This window comes from Diabrotica undecimpunctata, unplaced genomic scaffold (genome assembly GCF_040954645.1).
Source record: "Diabrotica undecimpunctata isolate CICGRU unplaced genomic scaffold, icDiaUnde3 ctg00000571.1, whole genome shotgun sequence".
Taxonomy (NCBI): Eukaryota; Metazoa; Arthropoda; class Insecta; order Coleoptera; family Chrysomelidae; genus Diabrotica; species Diabrotica undecimpunctata.
Window position 1 is genome coordinate 2,386,614 of NW_027311886.1, and position 27,569 is coordinate 2,414,182.

Genomic DNA, 27,569 nt, shown 5'->3' on the forward strand with positions numbered 1-27,569 from the left:
GTCGTAAGAGGCGACTAATGAATAGGAGTCGAGAGGTGAAGAGTGTATGTGTGTGTGTGTGTGTGCGCGTGTGTTTGTGCGTGTGTGAGTGTGTGTGTATATGTGTGTGTGACCGTTTGGCTTGCAGAGATAAGAATACGGCCGAGGCAAGAAGGCCCTGCCTGTCGTAAGAGAAGAATAATGGGTAGGAGTCGAGAAGTGAAGAGTGTATGTATGTCTGTGCGTGTGTGCGTGCGTGTGTGAGTGTGTGTGTGTGTATGTGTGTGTCAGTGTGTGTGTGTCCGGTCGGCTCACAGAGATGAGAACACGGCCGTGGCAAGAAGGCCCTGCCTGTCGTAAGAGGCGACTAATGGGTAGGAGTCGAGAGGTGAAGAGTGTATGTGTGTGTGTGTGTGCGTGTGTGCGTATGTGTGCGTGTGTAAGTGTGTGTGTATGTGTGTGTGTCTGTATGGCTTGCAGAGATAAGAATACTGCCGAGGCAAGAAGGCCATGCTTGTTGTAAGGAGCGACTAATGGATAGGAGTCGAGAGATGAAGAGTGTACTTGTGTGTGTGCGTGTGTTCGTTTGTGTGTACGTGTGTATGTGTTTGTGCGTGTGTATGTGTGTGTTTGTATGGGTGTGTGTGTCCGTTCGGCTTGCATAGATAAGAATACGGCCGTGGCAAGAAGGCCATGCTTGCTGTAAGGAGCGACTAATTGGTAGGAGTCGAGAGATAAAAAATGTGTATGTGTGTGTGTGTTTGTTCCTTTGTGTGTGCGTGTGTAAGTGTGTGTGTATGTATGTGTGTGTCCGTTCGGCTCACAGAGATAAGAACTCGGCCGTGGCAAGAAGTTCCTGCCTGTCGTAAGATGCGACTAATGGGTAGGAGTCGAGAGGTGAAGAGTGTATGTGTGTGCGTGTGCGTGTGCGTGTGTGCGTGTGTGTCTGCGTGTGAGCGTGCGTGTGTGTGTGAGTGTGTGTCTATGTCCGTTCGGCTCGCAGAGATAAGAACATGGCTGTAGCAAGAAGGCCCTGCCTCTTGTAAGGGGCGACTAATAGGTAGGAGTCGAGAGGTAAAGAGTGTATGTGTGTGTGCGTGTGTGCGTGTGTGTGAGTATGTGTGTGTGTCCGTTCGGCTTGCAGAAGGAAGAATACGTCCGTGGCAAGAAGTCCCTGAATGTCGTAAGAGGCGACTAATGGGTAGGAGTCGAGAGGTTAAGAGTTTATGTGTGTGCGTGTGTGTGTGCGTGTGTGAGTATGTGTGTGTGTCCGTTCGGCTTGCAGAGATAAGAACACGGCCGAGGCAAGAAGGCCCTGCCTGTCCTAAGAGGCGACTAATAGGTAGGAGTCGAGAGGTGGAGAGTGTGTGCGTGTGCGTGTGCGTGTGCGTGTGTGCGTCTGTGTGTCTGCGTGTGAGCGTGCGTGTGTGTGTGAGTGTGTGTGTATGTCCGTTCGGCTCGCAGAGATAAGAACATGGCTGTAGCAAGAAGGCCCTGCCTGTTGTAAGGGGCGACTAATGGGTAGGAGTCGAGAGGTAAAGAGTGTATGTGTGTGTGCGTGTGTGCGTGTGTGTGCGCGTGTGTGAGTATGTGTGTGTGTCCGTTCGGCTTGCAGAGATAAGAATACGTCCGTGGCAAGAAGTCCCTGAATGTCGTAAGAGGCGACTAATGGATAGGAGTCGAGAGGTGGAGAGTGTGTGCGTGTGCGTGTGCGTGTGCGTGTGTGCGTGTGTGCCTGTGTGCGTGTAAGTGTGTGTGTGTGCGGTCGGCTCGCAGAGATAAGAACACGGCCGTGGCAAGAAGGCCCTGCCTGTCCTAAGAGGCGACTAATGGGTAGGAGTCGAGAGGTGAAGAATGTATGTGTGTCTGTGTGTGTGCCTGTGTGCGTGTGTGTGCGTGTGTGAGTGTTTGTGTATGTGTGTATGTCCGTTTGGCTTGCAGAGATAAGAATACAGCCGAGGCAAGAAGGCCCTGCCTATCGTAAGAGGCTACTAATTGGTAGGAGTCGAGAGGTGAAGAGTGTACGTGTGTGTGCGTGTGTGCGTGTGTGTGTGCGTGTGTAAGTATGTGTGTGTGTCGGTTCGGCTTGCAGAGATAAGAGCACGGCCGAGACAAGAAGGCCCTGCCTGTCGTAAGAGGCGACTAATAGGTAGGAGTCGAGAGGTGGAGAGTGTGTGCGTGTGCGTGTGCGTGTGTGCGTGTGTGTGTCTTTGTGTGAGCGTGCGTGTGTGTGTGAGTGTGTGTGTGTCCGTTCGGCCTGCAGAGATAAGAATACGTCCGGGGCAAGAAGGCCCTGCCTGTCTTAAGAGGCGACTAATGGATAGGAGTCGAGAGGTGGAGAGTGTGTGCGTGTGCGTGTACGTGTGCGTTTGCGTGTGCGTGTGTGCGTGTGTGCCTGTGTGCGTGTAAGTGTGTGTGTATGTGTGTGTGAGTGTGTGTGTGTGCGGTCGGCTCGCAGAGATAAGAACACGGCCGTTGCAAGAAGGCCCTGCCTGTCGTAAGAGGCGACTAATGGGTAGGAGTCGAGAGGTGAAGAGTGTATGTGTGTGTGTGTGCCTGTGTGCGTGTGTGTGCGTGTGTGAGTGTGTGTGTATGTGTGTGTGTGTCCGTTTGGCTGCAGAGATAAGAATACGGCCGAGGCAAGAAGGATCTGCCTCTTGTAAGGGGCGACTAATTAGTAGGAGTCGGGAGGTGATGAGTGTATGTGTGTGTGTGTGCGTGTGTGTGCGTGTGTGAGTATGTGTGTGTGTTAGTTCGGCTTGCAGAGATAAGAATACGTCCGTGGCAAGAAGGCCCTGCCTGTCTTAAGAGGCGACTAATGGATAGGAGTCGAGAGGTGGAGAGTGTGTGCGTGTGCGTGTGCGTGTGCGTTTGCGTGTGCGTGTATGCGTGTGTGCCTGTATGCGTGTAAGTGTGTGTATGTGTGTGTGTGAGTGTGTGTGTGTGTGCGGTCGGCTCGCAGAGATAAGAACACGGCCGTGGCAAGAAGGCCCTGCCTGTCGTAAGAGGCGACTAATGGGTAGGAGTCGAGAGGTGAAGAGTGTATGTGTGTATGTGTGTGCCTGTGTGCGTGTGTGTGCGTGTGTGAGTGTGTGTGTATGTGAGTGTGTCCGTTTGGCTGCAGAAATAAGAACACGACCGAGGCAAGAAGGCCCTGCCTATCGTAAGAGGCGACTAATAGGTAGGAGTCGAGAGGTGAAGAGTGTATGTGTGTGTGTGCGTGTGTGTGTGCGTGTGTGAGTATGTGTGTGTGTCCGATCGGCTTGCAGAGATAAGAACACGGCCGAGGCAAGAAGGCCCTGCCTGTCGTAAGAGGCGACTAATAGGTAGGAGTCGAGAGGTGAAGAGTGTATGTGTGTGTGTGCCTGTGTGCGTGTGTGTGTGTGTGCGTGTGTGAGTATGTGTGTGTGTCCGTTCGGCTTGCAGAGATAAGAACACGGCCGTGGCAAGAAGGCCCTGCCTATCGTAAGAGGCGACTAATAGGTAGGAGTCGAGAGGTGAAGAGTGTATGTGTGTGTGTGCCTGTGTGCGTGTGTGTGTGTGTGCGTGTGTGAGTATGTGTGTGTGTCCGTTCGGCTTGCAGAGATAAGAACACGGCCGTGGCAAGAAGGCCCTGCCTTTCGTAAGAGGCGACTAATGGGTAGGAGTCGAGAGGTGGAGAGTGTGTGCGTGTGCGTGTGCGTGTGCGTTTGCGTGTGCGTGTGTGCGTGTGTGCCTGTGTGCGTGTAAGTGTGTGTGTATGTGTGTGTGAGTGTGTGTGTGTGCGGTCGGCTCGCAGAGATAAGAACACGGCCGTGGCAAGAAGGCCCTGCCTGTCGTAAGAGGCGACTAATGGGTAGGAGTCGAGAGGTGAAGAGTGTATGTGTGTATGTGTGTGCCTGTGTGCGTGTGTGTGCGTGTGTGAGTGTGTGTGTATGTGAGTGTGTCCGTTTGGCTGCAGAGATAAGAATACGGCCGAGGCAAGAATGATCTGCCTCTTGTAAGGGGCGACTAATAAGTAGGAGTCGGGAGGTGAAGAGTGTATGTGTGTGTGCGTGTGTGCGTGTGTGTGTGCGTGTGTGAGTATGTGTGTGTGTTAGTGCGGCTTGCAGAAATACGAACACGACCGAGGCAAGAAGGCCCTGCCTATCGTAAGAGGCGACTAATAGGTAGGAGTCGAGAGGTGAAGAGTGTATGTGTGTGTGTGCGTGTGTGTGTGCGTGTGTGAGTATGTGTGTGTGTCCGATCGGCTTGCAGAGATAAGAACACGGCCGAGGCAAGAAGGCCCTGCCTGTCGTAAGAGGCGACTAATAGGTAGGAGTCGAGAGGTGAAGAGTGTATGTGTGTGTGTGCCTGTGTGCGTGTGTGTGTGTGTGTGCGTGTGTGAGTATGTGTGTGTGTCCGTTCGGCTTGCAGAGATAAGAACACGGCCGTGGCAAGAAGGCCCTGCCTTTCGTAAGAGGCGACTAATGGGTAGGAGTCGAGAGGTGAAGAGTGTATTTGTGTGTGTGTGTGTGTGTGCGTGCATGTGTGTGTCAGTGTGTGTGTCCGTTCGGCTCACAGAGATAAGGACTCGGCCGTGGCAAGAAGTTCCTGCCTGTCGTAGGAGGCGACTAATGGGTAGGAGTCGACAGGTGAAGAGTTTATGTGTGTGTATGTGTGTGCGTGTGTGTGTGCGTGTGTGAGTATGTGTGTGTGTAACGATGCTCTGATCATTTAACAGTTCGAACCGTGGGAGTGTCAATATTTGCGCATCCGCTTCTACAACCTGACGGCGTAGTGGGATTCAAACGGCTATTTAAGGCGTGTGAATAGCGGAATTAGACAGTCTTGTAGCTAGCGCTCTAGGCTCCCTGACTCGCCGGTGTAGTGAACCAGCGAGCCATTCTGGACAGAGATAGTTCCGTATTGAGGATCATACTCTGTCCCTAACCAAGCGGAACCCATCGGTATTGCGTATTGAGCATTACCGTGGATCTTCACAGAACCAACCGGGACAGAGATTTCCGTATTGAGGATCATACTCTGTCCTTAGCCAAGCGGAACCCGTCGGCATTGTGTATTGAACATTGCCGCGGGTCTGCACAGCTAAATATTTTGTTTGCGAGCACATTCGGAGCTTTCGCTGAATTGAAGCGAAAGCGAATATATTAGTAGTACTAATTAATTTCTTTTCTTTTATAGACGTTTGCCGGGGAATTCATTCATCGCGGGACCCAGACGGAAACGTAGAATTCATTTTGTTTTTGTTTTATAAGTATACAACGTAGAATTCCTTTTTTTAATTTTTATTTATTGTATATACTAAATTAATAGATTTATTTTTATTTCAAACCTGTGTTTTACTGAGTCTGTCGCCCCGAAAGAGCTACCCATCTCATGTGTTAGTTCGGCTTGCAGAAATAAGAACACGACCGAGGCAAGAAGGCCCTGCCTATCGTAAGAGGCGACTTATAGGTAGGAGTCGAGAGGTGAAGAGTGTACGTGTGTGTGCGTGTGTGCGTGTGTGTGTGCGTGTGTAAGTATGTGTGTGTGTCGGTTCGGCTTGCAGAGATAAGAACACGGCCGAGACAAGAAGGCCCTGCCTGTCGTAAGAGGCGACTAATAGGTAGGAGTCGAGAGGTGGAGAGTGTGTGCGTGTGCGTGTGCGTGTGTGCGTGTGTGTGTCTTTGTGTGAGCGTGCGTGTGTGTGTGAGTGTGTGTGTATGTCCGTTCGGCTCGCAGAGATAAGAACATGGCTGTGGCAAGAAGACCCTACCTGTTGTAAGGGGCGACTAATAGGTAGAATTCGAGAGGTGAAGAGTGTATGTGTGTGTGCGTGTGTGCGTGTGTGTGTGCGTGTGTAAGTATGTGTATGTGTCCGTTCGGCTTGTAGAGATAAGAACACGGCCGAGGCAAGAAGGCCCTGCCTGTCGTAAGAGGCGACTAATAGGTAGGAGTCGAGAGGTGGAGAGTGTGTGCGTGTGCGAGTGCGTGTGCGTGTGTGCGTGTGTGTGTCTGCGTGTGAGCGTGCGTGTGTGTGTGAGTGTGTGTGTATGTCCGTTCGGCTCGCAGAGATAAGAATACGTCCGTGGTAAGAAGTCCCTGAATGTCGTAAGAGGCGACTAATGGGTAGGAGTCGAGAGGTTAAGAGTGTATGTGTGTGTGTGTGTGAGTGTGTGTGTGTCCATTCGGCCTGCAGAGATAAGAATACGTCCGGGGCAAGAAGGCCCTGCCTGTCTTAAGAGGCGACTAATGGATAGGAGTCGAGAGGTGGAGAGTGTGTGCGTGTGCGTGTACGTGTGCGTTTGCGTGTGCGTGTGTGCGTGTGTGCCTGTGTGCGTGTAAGTGTGTGTGTATGTGTGTGTAAGTGTGTGTGTGTGCGGTCGGCTCGCAGAGATAAGAACACGGCCGTGGCAAGAAGGCCCTGCCTGTCGTAAGAGGCGACTAATGGGTAGGAGTCGAGAGGTGAAGAGTGTATGTGTGTGTGTGTGTGCCTGTGTGCGTGTGTGTGCGTGTGTGAGTGTGTGTGTGTGTGTGTCCGTTTGGCTGCAGAGATAAGAATACGGCCGAGACAAGAAGGATCTGCCTCTTGTAAGGAGCGACTAATAAGTAGGAGTCGGGAGGTGATGAGTGTATGTGTGTGTGTGCGTGTGTGTGTGCGTGTGTGAGTATGTGTGTGTGTTAGTTCGGCTTGCAGAAATAAGAACACGACCGAGGCAAGAAGGCCCTGCCTATCGTAAGAGGCGACTAATAGGTAGGAGTCGAGAGGTATAGAGTGTGTGCGTGTGCGTGTGCGTGTGCGTGTGTGCGTGTGTGTGTCTGCGTGTGAGCGTGCGTATGTGTGTGAGTGTGTGTGTATGTCCGTTCGGCTCGCAGAGATAAGAATACGTCCGTGGCAAGAAGTCCCTGAATGTCGTAAGAGGCGACTAATGGGTAGGAGTCGAGAGGTTAAGAGTGTATGTGTGTGTGTGAGTGTGTGTGTGTCCATTCGGCCTGCAGAGATAAGAATACGTCCGTGGCAAGGAGGCCCTGCCTGTCTTAAGAGGCGACTAATGGATAGGAGTCGAGAGGTGGAGAGTGTGTGCGTGTGCGTGTGCGTGTGCGTTTGCGTGTGCGTGTATGCGTGTGTGCCTGTATGCGTGTAAGTGTGTGTGTATGTGTGTGTGTGAGTGTGTGTGTGTGCGGTCGGCTCGCAGAGATAAGAACACGGCCGTGGCAAGAAGGCCCTGCCTGTCGTAAGAGAAGAATAATGGGTAGGAGTCGAGAGGTGAAGAGTGTATGTATGTCTGTGCGTGTGTGCGTGCGTGTGTGAGTGTGTGTGTGTATGTGTGTGTCAGTGTGTGTGTGTCCGGTCGGCTCACAGAGATGAGAACACGGCCGTGGCAAGAAGGCCCTGCCTGTCCTAAGAGGCGACTAATGGTTAGGAGTCGAGAGGTGAAGAGTGTATGTGTGTGTGTGTGTGTGCGTGTGTGCGTGTGTGTGCGTGTGTAAGTGTGTGTGTGTATGTGTGTGTGTCTGTTTGGCTTGCAGAGATAAGAATACGGCCGAGGCAAGAAGGCCATGCTTGCTGTAAGGAGCGACTAATGGGTAGGAGTCGAGAGATGAAGAGTGTACGTGTGTGTGTGTGCGTGTGTTCGTTTGTGTGTACGTGTGTATGTGTTTGTGCGTGTGTAAGTGTGTGTGTGTATGGGTGTGTGTGTGTCCGTTCGACTTGCATAGATAAGAATACGGCCGTGGCAAGAAGGCCATGCTTGCTGTAAGGAGCGACTAATTGGTAGGAGTCGAGAGATATAGAGTGTATGTGTGTGTGTGTTTGTTCCTTTGTGTGTGCGTGTGTAAGTGTGTGTGTGTGTGTGTATGTATGTGTGTGTCCGTTCGGCTCACAGAGAAAAGAACTCGGCCGAGGCAATAAGTCCATGCCTGTCGTAAGAGGCGACTAATGGGTAGGAGTCGAGAGGTGAAGAGTGTATTTGTGTGTGCGTGTGTGCGTGTGTGTGTGAGTGTGTGCCTGTGTGTGTGTGAGTGTGTGTGTGTCCGTTCGGCTTGCAGAGATAAGAACACGGCCGTGGCAAGAAGTCCCTGCCTGTCGTAAGAGGCGACTAATGAATAGGAGTCGAGAGGTGAAGAGTGTATGTGTGTGTGTGTGTGTGCGCGTGTGTTTGTGCGTGTGTGAGTGTGTGTGTATATGTGTGTGTGTCCGTTTGGCTTGCAGAGATAAGAATACGGCCGAGGCAAGAAGGCCCTGCCTGTCGTAAGAGAAGAATAATGGGTAGGAACCGAGAAGTGAAGAGTGTATGTATGTCTGTGCGTGTGTGCGTGCGTGTGTGAGTGTGTGTGTGTGTATGTGTGTGTCAGTGTGTGTGTGTCCGGTCGGCTCACAGAGATGAGAACACGGCCGTGGCAAGAAGGCCCTGCCTGTCGTAAGAGGCGACTAATGGGTAGGAGTCGAGAGGTGAAGAGTGTATGTGTGTGTGTGTGCGTGTGTGCGTATGTGTGCGTGTGTAAGTGTGTGTGTATGTGTGTGTGTCTGTATGGCTTGCAGAGATAAGAATACTGCCGAGGCAAGAAGGCCATGCTTGTTGTAAGGAGCGACTAATGGATAGGAGTCGAGAGATGAAGAGTGTACTTGTGTGTGTGCGTGTGTTCGTTTGTGTGTACGTGTGTATGTGTTTGTGCGTGTGTAAGTGTGTGTGTGTATGGGTGTGTGTGTCCGTTCGGCTTGCATAGATAAGAATACGGCCGTGGCAAGAAGGCCATGCTTGCTGTAAGGAGCGACTAATTGGTAGGAGTCGAGAGATAAAAAATGTGTATGTGTGTGTGTGTTTGTTCCTTTGTGTGTGCGTGTGTAAGTGTGTGTGTATGTATGTGTGTGTCCGTTCGGCTCACAGAGATAAGAACTCGGCCGTGGCAAGAAGTTCCTGCCTGTCGTAAGATGCGACTAATGGGTAGGAGTCGAGAGGTGAAGAGTGTATGTGTGTGCGTGTGCGTGTGCGTGTGTGCGTGTGTGTCTGCGTGTGAGCGTGCGTGTATGTGTGAGTGTGTGTGTATGTCCGTTCGGCTCGCAGAGATAAGAACATGGCTGTAGCAAGAAGGCCCTGCCTCTTGTAAGGGGCGACTAATAGGTAGGAGTCGAGAGGTGAAGAGTGTATGTGTGTGTGCGTGTGTGCGTGTGTGTGAGTATGTGTGTGTGTCCGTTCGGCTTGCAGAAGGAAGAATACGTCCGTGGCAAGAAGTCCCTGAATGTCGTAAGAGGCGACTAATGGGTAGGAGTCGAGAGGTTAAGAGTGTATGTGTGTGCGTGTGTGTGTGCGTGTGTGAGTATGTGTGTGTGTCCGTTCGGCTTGCAGAGATAAGAACACGGCCGAGGCAAGAAGGCCCTGCCTGTCCTAAGAGGCGACTAATAGGTAGGAGTCGAGAGGTGGAGAGTGTGTGCGTGTGCGTGTGCGTGTGTGCGTCTGTGTGTCTGCGTGTGAGCGTGCGTGTGTGTGTGAGTGTGTGTGTATGTCCGTTCGGCTCGCAGAGATAAGAACATGGCTGTAGCAAGAAGGCCCTGCCTGTTGTAAGGGGCGACTAATGGGTAGGAGTCGAGAGGTAAAGAGTGTATGTGTGTGTGCGTGTGTGCGTGTGTGTGCGCGTGTGTGAGTATGTGTGTGTGTCCGTTCGGCTTGCAGAGATAAGAATACGTCCGTGGCAAGAAGTCCCTGAATGTCGTAAGAGGCGACTAATGGATAGGAGTCGAGAGGTGGAGAGTGTGTGCGTGTGCGTGTGCGTGTGCGTGTGTGCGTGTGTGCCTGTGTGCGTGTAAGTGTGTGTGCGTGCGGTCGGCTCGCAGAGATAAGAACACGGCCGTGGCAAGAAGGCCCTGCCTGTCGTAAGAGGCGACTAATGGGTAGGAGTCGAGAGGTGAAGAATGTATGTGTGTGTGTGTGTGCCTGTGTGCGTGTGTGTGCGTGTGTGAGTGTTTGTGTATGTGTGTATGTCCGTTTGGCTTGCAGAGATAAGAATACAGCCGAGGCAAGAAGGCCCTGCCTATCGTAAGAGGCTACTAATTGGTAGGAGTCGAGAGGTGAAGAGTGTACGTGTGTGTGCGTGTGTGCGTGTGTGTGTGCGTGTGTAAGTATGTGTGTGTGTCGGTTCGGCTTGCAGAGATAAGAGCACGGCCGAGACAAGAAGGCCCTGCCTGTCGTAAGAGGCGACTAATAGGTAGGAGTCGAGAGGTGGTGAGTGTGTGCGTGTGCGTGTGCGTGTGTGCGTGTGTGTGTCTTCGTGTGAGCGTGCGTGTGTGTGTGAGTGTGTGTGTATGTCCGTTCGGCTCGCAGAGATAAGAATACGTCCGTGGCAAGAAGTCCCTGAATGTCGTAAGAGGCGACTAATGGGTAGGAGTCGAGAGGTTAAGAGTGGATGTGTGTGTGTGTGAGTGTGTGTGTGTGTCCGTTCGGCCTGCAGAGATAAGAATACGTCCGGGGCAAGAAGGCCCTGCCTGTCTTAAGAGGCGACTAATGGATAGGAGTCGAGAGGTGGAGAGTGTTTGCGTGTGCGTGTACGTGTGCGTTTGCGTGTGCGTGTGTGCGTGTGTGCCTGTGTGCGTGTAAGTGTGTGTGTATGTGTGTGTGAGTGTGTGTGTGTGCGGTCGGCTCGCAGAGATAAGAACACGGCCGTGGCAAGAAGGCCCTGCCTGTCGTAAGAGGCGACTAATGGGTAGGAGTCGAGAGGTGAAGAGTGTATGTGTGTGTGTGTGTGCCTGTGTGCGTGTGTGTGCGTGTGTGAGTGTGTGTGTATGTGTGTGTGTCCGTTTGGCTGCAGAGATAAGAATACGGCCGAGGCAAGAAGGATCTGCCTCTTGTAAGGGGCGACTAATTAGTAGGAGTCGGGAGGTGATGAGTGTATGTGTGTGTGTGTGTGTGCGTGTGTGTGTGCGTGTGTGAGTATGTGTGTGTGTTAGTTCGGCTTGCAGAGATAAGAATACGTCCGTGGCAAGAAGGCCCTGCCTGACTTAAGAGGCGACTAATGGATAGGAGTCGAGAGGTGGAGAGTGTGTGCGTGTGCGTGTGCGTGTGCGTTTGCGTGTGCGTGTATGCGTGTGTGCCTGTATGCGTGTAAGTGTGTGTGTATGTGTGTGTGTGAGTGTGTGTGTGTGCGGTCGGCTCGCAGAGATAAGAACACGGCCGTGGCAAGAAGGCCCTGCCTGTCGTAAGAGGCGACTAATGGGTAGGAGTCGAGAGGTGAAGAGTGTATGTGTGTATGTGTGTGCCTGTGTGCGTGTGTGTGCGTGTGTGAGTGTGTGTGTATGTGTGTGTGTCCGTTTGGCTGCAAAGATAAGAATACGGCCGAGGCAAGAATGATCTGCCTCTTGTAAGGGGCGACTAATAAGTAGGAGTCGGGAGGTGAAGAGTGTATGTGTGTGTGCGTGTGTGCGTGTGTGTGTGCGTGTGTGAGTATGTGTGTGTGTTAGTGCGGCTTGCAGAAATAAGAACACGACCGAGGCAAGAAGGCCCTGCCTATCGTAAGAGGCGACTAATAGGTAGGAGTCGAGAGGTGAAGAAGAGTGTATGTGTGTGTGTGCGTGTGTGCGTGTGTGTGTGCGTGTGTGAGTATGTGTGTGTGTCCGATCGGCTTGCAGAGATAAGAACACGGCCGAGGCAAGAAGGCCCTGCCTGTCGTAAGAGGCGACTAATAGGTAGGAGTCGAGAGGTGAAGAGTGTATGTGTGTGTGTGCCTGTGTGCGTGTGTGTGTGTGTGCGTGTGTGAGTATGTGTGTGTGTCCGTTCGGCTTGCAGAGATAAGAACACGGCCGTGGCAAGAAGTTCCTGCCTGTCGTAGGAGGCGACTAATGGGTAGGAGTCGACAGGTGAAGAGTTTATGTGTGTGTATGTGTGTGCGTGTGTGTGTGCGTGTGTGAGTATGTGTGTGTGTAACGATGCTCTGATAATTTAACAGTTCGAACCGTGGGAGTGTCAATATTTGCGCATCCGCTTCTACAACCTGACGGCGTAGTGGGATTCAAACGGCTATTTAAGGCGTGTGAATAGCGGAATTAGACAGTCTTGTAGCTAGCGCTCTAGGCTCCCTGACTCGCCGGTGTAGTGAACCAGCGAGCCATTCTGGACAGAGATAGTTCCGTATTGAGGATCATACTCTGTCCCTAACCAAGCGGAACCCATCGGTATTGCGTATTGAGCATTACCGTGGATCTGCACAGAACCAACCGGGACAGAGATTTCCGTATTGAGGATCATACTCTGTCCTTAGCCAAGCGGAACCCGTCGGCATTGTGTATTGAACATTGCCGCGGGTCTGCACAGCTAAATATTTTGTTTGCGAGCACATTCGGAGCTTTCGCTGAATTGAAGCGATAGCGAATATATTAGTAGTACTAATTAATTTCTTTTCTTTTATAGACGTTTGCCGGGGAATTCATTCATCGCGGGACCCAGACGGAAACGTAGAATTCATTTTGTTTTTGTTTTATAAGTATACAACGTAGAATTCCTTTTTTTAATTTTTATTTATTGTATATACTAAATTAATAGATTTATTTTTATTTCAAACCTGTGTTTTACTGAGTCTGTCGCCCCGAAAGAGCTACCCATCACATGTGTTAGTTCGGCTTGCAGAAATAAGAACACGACCGAGGCAAGAAGGCCCTGCCTATCGTAAGAGGCGACTTATAGGTAGGAGTAGAGAGGTGAAGAGTGTATGTGTGTGTGCGTGTGTGCGTGTGTGTGTGAGTGTGTGAGTATGTGTGTGTGTCCGTTCGGCTTGCAGAGATAAGAACACGGCCGAGGCAAGAAGGCCCTGCCTGTCGTAAGAGGCGACTAATGGATAGAAGTCGAGAGGTGGAGAGTGTGTGCGTGTGCGTGTGCGTGTGCGTGTGCATGTGTGCTTGTGTGCCTGTGTGCGTGTAAGTGTGTATGTATGTGTGTGTGTGAGTGTGTGTGTGTGTGTGCGGTCGGCTCGCAGAGATAGGAACACGGCCGTGGCAAGAAGGCCCTGCCTGTCGTAAGAGGCGACTAATGGGTAGGAGTTGAGAGGTGAAGAGTGTATGTGTGTGTGTGTGTGTGTGAGTGTGTGTGTGTGTCCGTTCGGCCCGCAGAGATAAGAATACGTCCGTGGCAAGAAGGCCCTGCCTGTCTTAAGAGGCGACTAATGGATAGAAGTCGAGAGGTGGAGAGTGTGTGCGTGTGCGTGTGCGTGTGCGTGTGCATGTGTGCTTGTGTGCCTGTGTGCGTGTAAGTGTGTATGTATGTGTGTGTGTGAGTGTGTGTGTGTGTGTGCGGTCGGCTCGCAGAGATAGGAACACGGCCGTGGCAAGAAGGCCCTGCCTGTCGTAAGAGGCGACTAATGGGTAGGAGTTGAGAGGTGAAGAGTGTATGTGTCTTTGTGTGTGTGCGTGTGTTTGTGCGTGTGTGAGTATGTGTGTGTATTTGTGTGTGTGTGTCCGTTTGGCTTGCAGAGATAAGAATACGGCCGAGGCAAGAAGGCCCTGCCTGTCTTAAGAGGCGACTAATGGATAGGAGTCGAGAGGTGGAGAGTGTGTGCGTGTGCGTGTACGTGTGCGTGTGTGTGTGCGTGTGTGAGTGTGTGTGTATGTGTGTGTGTCCCTCTGGCTTGCAGAGGTAAGAATACGGCCAAGGCAAGAAGACCCTGCCAGTTGTAAGGGGCGACTAATAGGTAGGAGTCGAGAGGTGAAGAGTGTATGTGTGTGTGCGTGTGTGCGTGTGTGTGTGCGTGTGTGAGTATGTGTGTGTGTCCGTTCGGCTTTCAGAGATAAGAACACGGCCGAGGCAAGAAGGCCCTGCCTGTCGTAAGAGGCGACTAATAGGTAGGAGTCGAGAGGTGGAGAGTGTGTGCGTGTGCGAGTGCGTGTGCGTGTGTGCGTGTGTGTGTCTGCGTGTGAGCGTGCGTGTGTGTGTGAGTGTGTGTGTATGTCCGTTCGGCTCGCAGAGATAAGAATACGTCCGTGGTAAGAAGTCCCTGAATGTCGTAAGAGGCGACTAATGGGTAGGAGTCGAGAGGTTAAGAGTGTATGTGTGTGTGTGTGAGTGTGTGTGTGTCCATTCGGCCTGCAGAGATAAGAATACGTCCGGGGCAAGAAGGCCCTGCCTGTCTTAAGAGGCGACTAATGGATAGGAGTCGAGAGGTGGAGAGTGTGTGCGTGTGCGTGTACGTGTGCGTTTGCGTGTGCGTGTGTGCGTGTGTGCCTGTGTGCGTGTAAGTGTGTGTGTATGTGTGTGTAAGTGTGTGTGTGTGCGGTCGGCTCGCAGAGATAAGAACACGGCCGTGGCAAGAAGGCCCTGCCTGTCGTAAGAGGCGACTAATGGGTAGGAGTCGAGAGGTGAAGAGTGTATGTGTGTGTGTGTGTGCCTGTGTGCGTGTGTGTGCGTGTGTGAGTGTGTGTGTGTGTGTGTCCGTTTGGCTGCAGAGATAAGAATACGGCCGAGACAAGAAGGATCTGCCTCTTGTAAGGAGCGACTAATAAGTAGGAGTCGGGAGGTGATGAGTGTATGTGTGTGTGTGCGTGTGTGTGTGCGTGTGTGAGTATGTGTGTGTGTTAGTTCGGCTTGCAGAAATAAGAACACGACCGAGGCAAGAAGGCCCTGCCTATCGTAAGAGGCGACTAATAGGTAGGAGTCGAGAGGTATAGAGTGTGTGCGTGTGCGTGTGCGTGTGCGTGTGTGCGTGTGTGTGTCTGCGTGTGAGCGTGCGTATGTGTGTGAGTGTGTGTGTATGTCCGTTCGGCTCGCAGAGATAAGAATACGTCCGTGGCAAGAAGTCCCTGAATGTCGTAAGAGGCGACTAATGGGTAGGAGTCGAGAGGTTAAGAGTGTATGTGTGTGTGTGAGTGTGTGTGTGTCCATTCGGCCTGCAGAGATAAGAATACGTCCGTGGCAAGGAGGCCCTGCCTGTCTTAAGAGGCGACTAATGGATAGGAGTCGAGAGGTGGAGAGTGTGTGCGTGTGCGTGTGCGTGTGCGTTTGCGTGTGCGTGTATGCGTGTGTGCCTGTATGCGTGTAAGTGTGTGTGTATGTGTGTGTGTGAGTGTGTGTGTGTGCGGTCGGCTCGCAGAGATAAGAACACGGCCGTGGCAAGAAGGCCCTGCCTGTCGTAAGAGAAGAATAATGGGTAGGAGTCGAGAGGTGAAGAGTGTATGTATGTCTGTGCGTGTGTGCGTGCGTGTGTGAGTGTGTGTGTGTATGTGTGTGTCAGTGTGTGTGTGTCCGGTCGGCTCACAGAGATGAGAACACGGCCGTGGCAAGAAGGCCCTGCCTGTCCTAAGAGGCGACTAATGGTTAGGAGTCGAGAGGTGAAGAGTGTATGTGTGTGTGTGTGTGTGCGTGTGTGCGTGTGTGTGCGTGTGTAAGTGTGTGTGTGTATGTGTGTGTGTCTGTTTGGCTTGCAGAGATAAGAATACGGCCGAGGCAAGAAGGCCATGCTTGCTGTAAGGAGCGACTAATGGGTAGGAGTCGAGAGATGAAGAGTGTACGTGTGTGTGTGTGCGTGTGTTCGTTTGTGTGTACGTGTGTATGTGTTTGTGCGTGTGTAAGTGTGTGTGTGTATGGGTGTGTGTGTGTCCGTTCGACTTGCATAGATAAGAATACGGCCGTGGCAAGAAGGCCATGCTTGCTGTAAGGAGCGACTAATTGGTAGGAGTCGAGAGATATAGAGTGTATGTGTGTGTGTGTTTGTTCCTTTGTGTGTGCGTGTGTAAGTGTGTGTGTGTGTGTGTATGTATGTGTGTGTCCGTTCGGCTCACAGAGAAAAGAACTCGGCCGAGGCAATAAGTCCATGCCTGTCGTAAGAGGCGACTAATGGGTAGGAGTCGAGAGGTGAAGAGTGTATTTGTGTGTGCGTGTGTGCGTGTGTGTGTGAGTGTGTGCCTGTGTGTGTGTGAGTGTGTGTGTGTCCGTTCGGCTTGCAGAGATAAGAACACGGCCGTGGCAAGAAGTCCCTGCCTGTCGTAAGAGGCGACTAATGAATAGGAGTCGAGAGGTGAAGAGTGTATGTGTGTGTGTGTGTGTGCGCGTGTGTTTGTGCGTGTGTGAGTGTGTGTGTATATGTGTGTGTGTCCGTTTGGCTTGCAGAGATAAGAATACGGCCGAGGCAAGAAGGCCCTGCCTGTCGTAAGAGAAGAATAATGGGTAGGAACCGAGAAGTGAAGAGTGTATGTATGTCTGTGCGTGTGTGCGTGCGTGTGTGAGTGTGTGTGTGTGTATGTGTGTGTCAGTGTGTGTGTGTCCGGTCGGCTCACAGAGATGAGAACACGGCCGTGGCAAGAAGGCCCTGCCTGTCGTAAGAGGCGACTAATGGGTAGGAGTCGAGAGGTGAAGAGTGTATGTGTGTGTGTGTGCGTGTGTGCGTATGTGTGCGTGTGTAAGTGTGTGTGTATGTGTGTGTGTCTGTATGGCTTGCAGAGATAAGAATACTGCCGAGGCAAGAAGGCCATGCTTGTTGTAAGGAGCGACTAATGGATAGGAGTCGAGAGATGAAGAGTGTACTTGTGTGTGTGCGTGTGTTCGTTTGTGTGTACGTGTGTATGTGTTTGTGCGTGTGTAAGTGTGTGTGTGTATGGGTGTGTGTGTCCGTTCGGCTTGCATAGATAAGAATACGGCCGTGGCAAGAAGGCCATGCTTGCTGTAAGGAGCGACTAATTGGTAGGAGTCGAGAGATAAAAAATGTGTATGTGTGTGTGTGTTTGTTCCTTTGTGTGTGCGTGTGTAAGTGTGTGTGTATGTATGTGTGTGTCCGTTCGGCTCACAGAGATAAGAACTCGGCCGTGGCAAGAAGTTCCTGCCTGTCGTAAGATGCGACTAATGAGTAGGAGTCGAGAGGTGAAGAGTGTATGTGTGTGCGTGTGCGTGTGCGTGTGTGCGTGTGTGTCTGCGTGTGAGCGTGCGTGTATGTGTGAGTGTGTGTGTATGTCCGTTCGGCTCGCAGAGATAAGAACATGGCTGTAGCAAGAAGGCCCTGCCTCTTGTAAGGGGCGACTAATAGGTAGGAGTCGAGAGGTGAAGAGTGTATGTGTGTGTGCGTGTGTGCGTGTGTGTGAGTATGTGTGTGTGTCCGTTCGGCTTGCAGAAGGAAGAATACGTCCGTGGCAAGAAGTCCCTGAATGTCGTAAGAGGCGACTAATGGGTAGGAGTCGAGAGGTTAAGAGTGTATGTGTGTGCGTGTGTGTGTGCGTGTGTGAGTATGTGTGTGTGTCCGTTCGGCTTGCAGAGATAAGAACACGGCCGAGGCAAGAAGGCCCTGCCTGTCCTAAGAGGCGACTAATAGGTTGGAGTCGAGAGGTGGAGAGTGTGTGCGTGTGCGTGTGCGTGTGTGCGTCTGTGTGTCTGCGTGTGAGCGTGCGTGTGTGTGTGAGTGTGTGTGTATGTCCGTTCGGCTCGCAGAGATAAGAACATGGCTGTAGCAAGAAGGCCCTGCCTGTTGTAAGGGGCGACTAATGGGTAGGAGTCGAGAGGTAAAGAGTGTATGTGTGTGTGCGTGTGTGCGTGTGTGTGCGCGTGTGTGAGTATGTGTGTGTGTCCGTTCGGCTTGCAGAGATAAGAATACGTCCGTGGCAAGAAGTCCCTGAATGTCGTAAGAGGCGACTAATGGATAGGAGTCGAGAGGTGGAGAGTGTGTGCGTGTGCGTGTGCGTGTGCGTGTGTGCGTGTGTGCCTGTGTGCGTGTAAGTGTGTGTGCGTGCGGTCGGCTCGCAGAGATAAGAACACGGCCGTGGCAAGAAGGCCCTGCCTGTCGTAAGAGGCGACTAATGGGTAGGAGTCGAGAGGTGAAGAATGTATGTGTGTGTGTGTGTGCCTGTGTGCGTGTGTGTGCGTGTGTGAGTGTTTGTGTATGTGTGTATGTCCGTTTGGCTTGCAGAGATAAGAATACAGCCGAGGCAAGAAGGCCCTGCCTATCGTAAGAGGCTACTAATTGGTAGGAGTCGAGAGGTGAAGAGTGTACGTGTGTGTGCGTGTGTGCGTGTGTGTGTGCGTGTGTAAGTATGTGTGTGTGTCGGTTCGGCTTGCAGAGATAAGAGCACGGCCGAGACAAGAAGGCCCTGCCTGTCGTAAGAGGCGACTAATAGGTAGGAGTCGAGAGGTGGTGAGTGTGTGCGTGTGCGTGTGCGTGTGTGCGTGTGTGTGTCTTCGTGTGAGCGTGCGTGTGTGTGTGAGTGTGTGTGTATGTCCGTTCGGCTCGCAGAGATAAGAATACGTCCGTGGCAAGAAGTCCCTGAATGTCGTAAGAGGCGACTAATGGGTAGGAGTCGAGAGGTTAAGAGTGGATGTGTGTGTGTGTGAGTGTGTGTGTGTGTCCGTTCGGCCTGCAGAGATAAGAATACGTCCGGGGCAAGAAGGCCCTGCCTGTCTTAAGAGGCGACTAATGGATAGGAGTCGAGAGGTGGAGAGTGTTTGCGTGTGCGTGTACGTGTGCGTTTGCGTGTGCGTGTGTGCGTGTGTGCCTGTGTGCGTGTAAGTGTGTGTGTATGTGTGTGTGAGTGTGTGTGTGTGCGGTCGGCTCGCAGAGATAAGAACACGGCCGTGGCAAGAAGGCCCTGCCTGTCGTAAGAGGCGACTAATGGGTAGGAGTCGAGAGGTGAAGAGTGTATGTGTGTGTGTGTGTGCCTGTGTGCGTGTGTGTGCGTGTGTGAGTGTGTGTGTATGTGTGTGTGTCCGTTTGGCTGCAGAGATAAGAATACGGCCGAGGCAAGAAGGATCTGCCTCTTGTAAGGGGCGACTAATTAGTAGGAGTCGGGAGGTGATGAGTGTATGTGTGTGTGTGTGTGTGCGTGTGTGTGTGCGTGTGTGAGTATGTGTGTGTGTTAGTTCGGCTTGCAGAGATAAGAATACGTCCGTGGCAAGAAGGCCCTGCCTGACTTAAGAGGCGACTAATGGATAGGAGTCGAGAGGTGGAGAGTGTGTGCGTGTGCGTGTGCGTGTGCGTTTGCGTGTGCGTGTATGCGTGTGTGCCTGTATGCGTGTAAGTGTGTGTGTATGTGTGTGTGTGAGTGTGTGTGTGTGCGGTCGGCTCGCAGAGATAAGAACACGGCCGTGGCAAGAAGGCCCTGCCTGTCGTAAGAGGCGACTAATGGGTAGGAGTCGAGAGGTGAAGAGTGTATGTGTGTATGTGTGTGCCTGTGTGCGTGTGTGTGCGTGTGTGAGTGTGTGTGTATGTGTGTGTGTCCGTTTGGCTGCAAAGATAAGAATACGGCCGAGGCAAGAATGATCTGCCTCTTGTAAGGGGCGACTAATAAGTAGGAGTCGGGAGGTGAAGAGTGTATGTGTGTGTGCGTGTGTGCGTGTGTGTGTGCGTGTGTGAGTATGTGTGTGTGTTAGTGCGGCTTGCAGAAATAAGAACACGACCGAGGCAAGAAGGCCCTGCCTATCGTAAGAGGCGACTAATAGGTAGGAGTCGAGAGGTGAAGAAGAGTGTATGTGTGTGTGTGCGTGTGTGCGTGTGTGTGTGCGTGTGTGAGTATGTGTGTGTGTCCGATCGGCTTGCAGAGATAAGAACACGGCCGAGGCAAGAAGGCCCTGCCTGTCGTAAGAGGCGACTAATAGGTAGGAGTCGAGAGGTGAAGAGTGTATGTGTGTGTGTGCCTGTGTGCGTGTGTGTGTGTGTGCGTGTGTGAGTATGTGTGTGTGTCCGTTCGGCTTGCAGAGATAAGAACACGGCCGTGGCAAGAAGTTCCTGCCTGTCGTAGGAGGCGACTAATGGGTAGGAGTCGACAGGTGAAGAGTTTATGTGTGTGTATGTGTGTGCGTGTGTGTGTGCGTGTGTGAGTATGTGTGTGTGTAACGATGCTCTGATAATTTAACAGTTCGAACCGTGGGAGTGTCAATATTTGCGCATCCGCTTCTACAACCTGACGGCGTAGTGGGATTCAAACGGCTATTTAAGGCGTGTGAATAGCGGAATTAGACAGTCTTGTAGCTAGCGCTCTAGGCTCCCTGACTCGCCGGTGTAGTGAACCAGCGAGCCATTCTGGACAGAGATAGTTCCGTATTGAGGATCATACTCTGTCCCTAACCAAGCGGAACCCATCGGTATTGCGTATTGAGCATTACCGTGGATCTGCACAGAACCAACCGGGACAGAGATTTCCGTATTGAGGATCATACTCTGTCCTTAGCCAAGCGGAACCCGTCGGCATTGTGTATTGAACATTGCCGCGGGTCTGCACAGCTAAATATTTTGTTTGCGAGCACATTCGGAGCTTTCGCTGAATTGAAGCGATAGCGAATATATTAGTAGTACTAATTAATTTCTTTTCTTTTATAGACGTTTGCCGGGGAATTCATTCATCGCGGGACCCAGACGGAAACGTAGAATTCATTTTGTTTTTGTTTTATAAGTATACAACGTAGAATTCCTTTTTTTAATTTTTATTTATTGTATATACTAAATTAATAGATTTATTTTTATTTCAAACCTGTGTTTTACTGAGTCTGTCGCCCCGAAAGAGCTACCCATCACATGTGTTAGTTCGGCTTGCAGAAATAAGAACACGACCGAGGCAAGAAGGCCCTGCCTATCGTAAGAGGCGACTTATAGGTAGGAGTAGAGAGGTGAAGAGTGTATGTGTGTGTGCGTGTGTGCGTGTGTGTGTGAGTGTGTGAGTATGTGTGTGTGTCCGTTCGGCTTGCAGAGATAAGAACACGGCCGAGGCAAGAAGGCCCTGCCTGTCGTAAGAGGCGACTAATGGATAGAAGTCGAGAGGTGGAGAGTGTGTGCGTGTGCGTGTGCGTGTGCGTGTGCATGTGTGCTTGTGTGCCTGTGTGCGTGTAAGTGTGTATGTATGTGTGTGTGTGAGTGTGTGTGTGTGTGTGCGGTCGGCTCGCAGAGATAGGAACACGGCCGTGGCAAGAAGGCCCTGCCTGTCGTAAGAGGCGACTAATGGGTAGGAGTTGAGAGGTGAAGAGTGTATGTGTGTGTGTGTGTGTGTGAGTGTGTGTGTGTGTCCGTTCGGCCCGCAGAGATAAGAATACGTCCGTGGCAAGAAGGCCCTGCCTGTCTTAAGAGGCGACTAATGGATAGAAGTCGAGAGGTGGAGAGTGTGTGCGTGTGCGTGTGCGTGTGCGTGTGCATGTGTGCTTGTGTGCCTGTGTGCGTGTAAGTGTGTATGTATGTGTGTGTGTGAGTGTGTGTGTGTGTGTGCGGTCGGCTCGCAGAGATAGGAACACGGCCGTGGCAAGAAGGCCCTGCCTGTCGTAAGAGGCGACTAATGGGTAGGAGTTGAGAGGTGAAGAGTGTATGTGTCTTTGTGTGTGTGCGTGTGTTTGTGCGTGTGTGAGTATGTGTGTGTATTTGTGTGTGTGTGTCCGTTTGGCTTGCAGAGATAAGAATACGGCCGAGGCAAGAAGGCCCTGCCTGTCTTAAGAGGCGACTAATGGATAGGAGTCGAGAGGTGGAGAGTGTGTGCGTGTGCGTGTACGTGTGCGTGTGTGTGTGCGTGTGTGAGTGTGTGTGTATGTGTGTGTGTCCCTCTGGCTTGCAGAGGTAAGAATACGGCCAAGGCAAGAAGACCCTGCCAGTTGTAAGGGGCGACTAATAGGTAGGAGTCGAGAGGTGAAGAGTGTATGTGTGTGTGCGTGTGTGCGTGTGTGTGCGTGTGTGAGTATGTGTGTGTGTCCGTTCGGCTTTCAGAGATAAGAACACTGCCGTGGCAAGAAGTCCCTGCCTGTCGTAAGAGGAGAATAATGGGTAGGAGTCGATAGGTGAAAAGTGAATGTGTGCGTGTGTGCGTGTGTGGGCATGTGTGAGTGTGTATGTATGTGTGTGTGTCCGTTTGGCTTGCAGAGATAAGAATACGGCCGAGGCCAGAGGGCCCTGCCTCTTGTAAGGGTCGACTAATAAGTAGGAGTCGAGAGGTGAAGAGTGTATGTGTGTGTGTGTGTGCGTGTGTGCGTGTGTGCGTGTGTGTGTGCGTGTGTGTGTGCGTGTGTGAGTATGTGTGTGTGTGTGTTAGTTTGGCTTGCAGAGATGAGAACACGACCGCGGCAAGAAGGCCCTGCTTATCGTAAGAGGCGACTAAAAGGTAGGAGTCGAGAGTTGAAGAGTGTATGTGTGTGTGCGTGTGTGCGTGTGTGTGTGTGTTTGTGCGTGTGTGAGTGTATGTGTATGAGTGTGTGTGTCCGTTCGGCTTGCAGAGATAAGAATACGGCCGTGGCAAGAAGGCCATGCTTGCTGTAAGGAGCGACTAATTGGTAGGAGTCGAGAAGTGAAGAGTGTATGTGTGTGTGCGTGTGTGCGTGTATGTGTGTTTGTGCGTGTGTGAGTGTGTGTGTATGAGTGTGTGTGTCCGTTCGGCTTGCAGAGATATGAATACGGCCGGGGCAAGAAGGCCCTGCCTCTCGTAAGAGGCGACTAAAAGGTAGGGGTCGAGAGGTGAAGAGTGTATGTGTGTGTGTGTGTGTGTGTGTGTGTGTGTGAGTGTGTGTGTTTGTCCGTTCGGCTCGCAGAGATAAGATTACGGCCGTGGCAAGAAGGCCCTGCCTGTCTTAAGAGGCGGCTAATGGATAGGAGTCGAGAGGTGGAGAGTGTGTGCGTGTGCGTGTGCGTGTGCGTGGGTGCGTGTGTGTCTGTGTGTGAGCGTGCGTGTGTTTGTGTGTGTGTGTGTTGTAACGATGCTATGATCGTTTAACAGTTCGAACCGTGGGAGTGTCAATATTTGCGCATCCACTTCTACAACCTGACGGTGTAGTGGGATTCAAACGGCTATTTAAGGCGTGTGAATAGCGGAATTAGACAGTCTTGTAGCTAGCGCTCTAGGCTTCCTGACTCGCCGGTGTAGTGAACCAGCGAGACATTCTGGACAGAGATAGTTCCGTATTGAGGATCATACTCTGTCCCTAACCAAGCGGAACCCATCGGTATTGCGTATTGAGCATTACCGTGGATCTGCACAGAACCAACCGGGACAGAGATTTCCGTATTGAGGATCATACTCTGTCCTTAGCCAAGCGGAACCCGTCGGCATTGTGTATTGAACATTGCCGTGGGTCTGCACAGCTAAATATTTTGTTTGCGAGCATATACGGAGCTTTCTCTGAATTGAAGCGAAAGCGAGTATATTAGTAGTACTAATTAGTTTCTTTTCTTTTATAGACGTTTGCCGGGGAATATTCATTCATCGCGGGACCCAGACGGAAACGTAGAATTCATTTTATTTTTGTTTTATAAGTATACAACGTAGAATTCCTTTTTTTAGTTTTTATTTATTGTATATATATACTTAATAGATTTATTTTTATTTCAAACCTGTGTTTTACTGAGTCTGTCGCCCCGAAAGAGCTACCCATCACAAACTGGCGCCCGAGCAAAAATTAATAACATGCCGACAGATAAAGACACAGACTCAGTAACAGGTACGTCGTGGATAAACCGACTTTGCAAAGAGGAATTGCAGAGCGAGGCCGAAAAATACGGCTTAGATCCCAAGGGAACCGTTGACGAATTGAGAGCACGACTCAGAACCTATTTTAAAAATCGCGAGGAAGCTACAGGAACAATCCCAAAAGAAAAAACTTCCAAGGGAACAGAATCCGACACACTGGCCCAGGAAATTTCGGGCATCCGAAGACAATTACAGGAATTAACAATAACGAAACAAATGGGGCAACCAGAATTGCTAAATCAAGTACGAAAGTGGAACACACACTTCGACAAGAAACATTCGGATGCAATAGAATTCTTAGAGAGGATAGACGAATTAAGCTTGGCCTACGAGATCGATAAACAAGATCTACTAAGAGCATTACCAGAATTATTAGGAGACCACGCCTTGTTATGGTACAGAAACAATAACAAAAATTGGAAGTCATGGACAGATTTCAGCGAAGATTTTAAAAAAGCTTTCTATCCCAGGGGATATTTGCTACAACTAGAAGAGGAAATCCGAAACAGAAAACAGAGACAGAACGAACCAGTAGATAGATATATCACGGAGATTCAAACATTAATCAGACGAGAAGGATCTTTTTCTAAAAACCAAGAACTCGAAAGGATATACAAAAATTTGTTACCAGAATATAAGCTTTATGCTCGCCGCCGGGATTTCGGAAACTTGGCCGAATTACAGGATTTAGCCCAAGAATACGAAGCTCTAGAAGACGAAAAGACCCGAGCAAATCAGATTTGCCGTAGAAACTGGAGACGCACGGATCAAGCAGAGTACGATGCGAAAACGGCATGCTTTAGATGCAAGATGCCAGGTCACAGCCGTAAAAACTGCAAAAACCCATGGAAAAAGTTTTGTTCGCGTTGCGGCAGAGAAGGGGTTTACAGCAGCGACTGCTGTTTCAGGCGTCAGGGAAACGAATTACAGACTGGAGAAACAAGGAGTCGTCCCAGTCTGTAAAACAAGATTCGACTCCATTCGTTTTCGCCGTTACACAGCCAGCAAGCAATGACATTCGACTGTTCGCATCACTAAAAATAGGGCAAAGAACATACAGAGCGCTCATCGACACAGGAACTACTAAAAATTACGTCGGGGATAGAATAGCTCAGATATACAAGGACTCTCTAGATAGCTACAGCGGGAGAACAAGACTAGCAAATGGAGCGTCAATGGAGCTTAACCAGAAGTTGACAATTGAATGCGAGATCGATAAGTTACAAACCCGACAAACATTCATAGTAATGCTAGGGTTGACGGAAGATGCCCTACTAGGAGTGGAATTCCTCAGGAACCATTCTATCGAACTTAAATTCGATAAACATACGACCGAACAATACATACAACATCAAGAAGAGACATGTAACACTTTAAAAGACTCCACTCAAAATACGGAGTTAGAAAGGTTCCTAAGAAAAGAACTAAGGGAGTTTGAAAATATAACAGGACCCACCAACTTAATAAGACACGAAATAAAATTGAAGAAAAAGTGCGATCCAGTCAAGCAGCCTTATAGGCCGCACAATCCCGCAATGCTACAGATCATCAACCAAGAAGTGGACAAGATGTTAAAAGAAGGAACCATCGAACCCTCCACAAGTGGTTGGAGTTCACCGATTGTACTAGTTAGGAAAAAGGATAACTCGTACAGATTTTGCATTGACTTTAGAAAAGTCAACGAACTATCAGATAAGGACGCATATCCGTTGCCCAGAATATCGGAAATTCTGGATAGACTTAAGGAAGCAAATTTTATATCGACCCTCGATTTGAAACAGGGATATTTTCAAATACCCCTAGAAGAAACAAGCCGCCCAGTGACAGCATTCAGCGTACCCGGAAAAGGCCATTTTCAGTTCAGAACCACCCCATTCGGACTGCATTCCGCAGGAGCCACTTTCCAACGCCTACTGGATAAGGTAATACCTCCCGATATGGAATTCGCGTTTGCCTACTTGGATGATATCGTAGTAATATCTAAAACGCTCCAAGAGCATTTAAATCACCTACATGAAGTTTTCCAAAGACTGAAAGAAGCCAGATTACAGCTGAACTTCGAGAAATGCACGTTTTGCCAGTCAGAACTCAGATACTTAGGACATGTGGTTGGAGCAGAAGGAATAAAAACCGACCCGGAGAAAACCAACGCTATAACCGGACTTACAGCACCGAGAAATGTGCGTCAACTCCGCCGGTTCCTAGGAATAACATCATGGTACCGCCGATTCATAGAGAACTATTCGACAATAGCAGGACCGCTAAACATGCTTCTGAAGAAGAAGATAAGATGGAAATGGACCGATAAGCAGGAAAACGCGTTTGAAGAGCTAAAATCAAAACTTACATCGGCCCCAGTATTAGCATGCCCCGATTTTTCGAAAACATTTTACCTGCAAACAGATGCGTCGAACTGTGGACTTGGAGTTGCACTAACACAGAAATACGACGGCCAGGATAAAGTAATTGCATATGCTAGTCGAACCCTCACACCAGCCGAGACAAAATATTCCACAACGGAAAAAGAATGTCTATCCATCGTGTACGGGATAAAGCAAATGAGGCCGTATATAGAAGGATACAATTTTAAGGTCATATCAGACCATCAGTCCCTCAAATGGCTGAAGAACCTTAAAAACCCGTCAGGTCGGTTAGCCAGGTGGAGTTTAGAACTGCAACAGTACGATTTCGAGGTAATATATAGAAAGGGAGTCCTTAACAAGGTAGCAGATGCTTTGTCACGACAACCACAAGAAAACCAGAGCGAAGAACCAGAGTCGGAATTATTAGCATCAGAACTGGAATCATGCAGTTGGTACGATAATTTATATAGGAATGTACTCCAGAACCCAGACGATTTCCCGGATTTACAAATATCAAACGGGAAATTATATAAACACGTTTGGAGCAGCCGTAATTTAGCCGACCCAGAGTTTAATAACCCATGGAAATTATGCGTACCAAGATATAAAAGGAAAGATATTTTGGAGGAAAATCATGACTCGACCACAGCAGGCCACTTAGGAATTGCAAAAACAATTTGCCGAATAGCGCAAAAGTACTATTGGCCTAAGATGTTTAAACAAATTGCAGACTACGTTAGAGCCTGTACGAAGTGCCTCCAATATAAACCGTCTCAAATGCAACCAGCCGGGAAAATGCAACCGTCCACTGTAGAAAAGCCTTGGCATACTGTCTCAGTTGATTTAATGGGACCATTCCCAAGATCTGCAAAAGGAAACATTTTCTTAATAGTCGTGCAAGACCGGTTTACCAAATGGGTCGTCGCCCAGCCAATAAGAGCAGCATCTACGAACTCAATCATCGACACTCTACGATCTAAAGTAGTCATGCAATTCGGTATCCCGAAGAAAATCATCTCGGACAACGGCGCGCAATTTACAAGCGGAAATTTTAAGGCGTTCCTAAAGTCTTATAACATAAATCACATTCTAACACCGCCGTACTCACCTCAATGCAATCCAGTAGAACGAATGAACAAAGTACTGAAAACGATGATAGCTACTTACGTGGAGGATAACCATAAAGACTGGGACAAATTCATACCAGAATTCTGCTACGCCATAAATTCGTCAAGACACGATTCAACAGGATTTTCACCAGCGCTTCTTAATTTCGGAAGGGAATTAGACATAACAGAGGCAACAAATGGACAAGATATACAGGGGTATGCAGAAAACTTAAACAAGTTAGAAGCGTTAAGAGAACTAGCGAAAGTGCACATGGAACACGCTTTCGAGGACCAAAAGAAACATTACGATCTAAGACGAAGAGACTGGCAGCCACATCCAGGAGATCGAGTCATGAAAAAGGAACACCATCTATCATCAGCTAGTGCAGCTTTCACCAGCAAACTAGCGCCGAAGTACTCAGGACCATACATAGTAACGTCAGTAATATCACCAGTAATAGTAAAACTGAAATTGGCCGATAATAGTAGCCGCAAGCAGATGACGGCGCATGTAAAAGACTTAAAACCGTGGGGAGGAAGATTGTAATAAAGATACCGAGAGGGATAGATGGCATCACGAGGCTGTAGACACCATCTACACAAAAAAAAAGGTATGTTACTTTTTTTTTTTTTCAAAGAGAAGGGGGTGTAACGATGCTATGATCGTTTAACAGTTCGAACCGTGGGAGTGTCAATATTTGCGCATCCACTTCTACAACCTGACGGTGTAGTGGGATTCAAACGGCTATTTAAGGCGTGTGAATAGCGGAATTA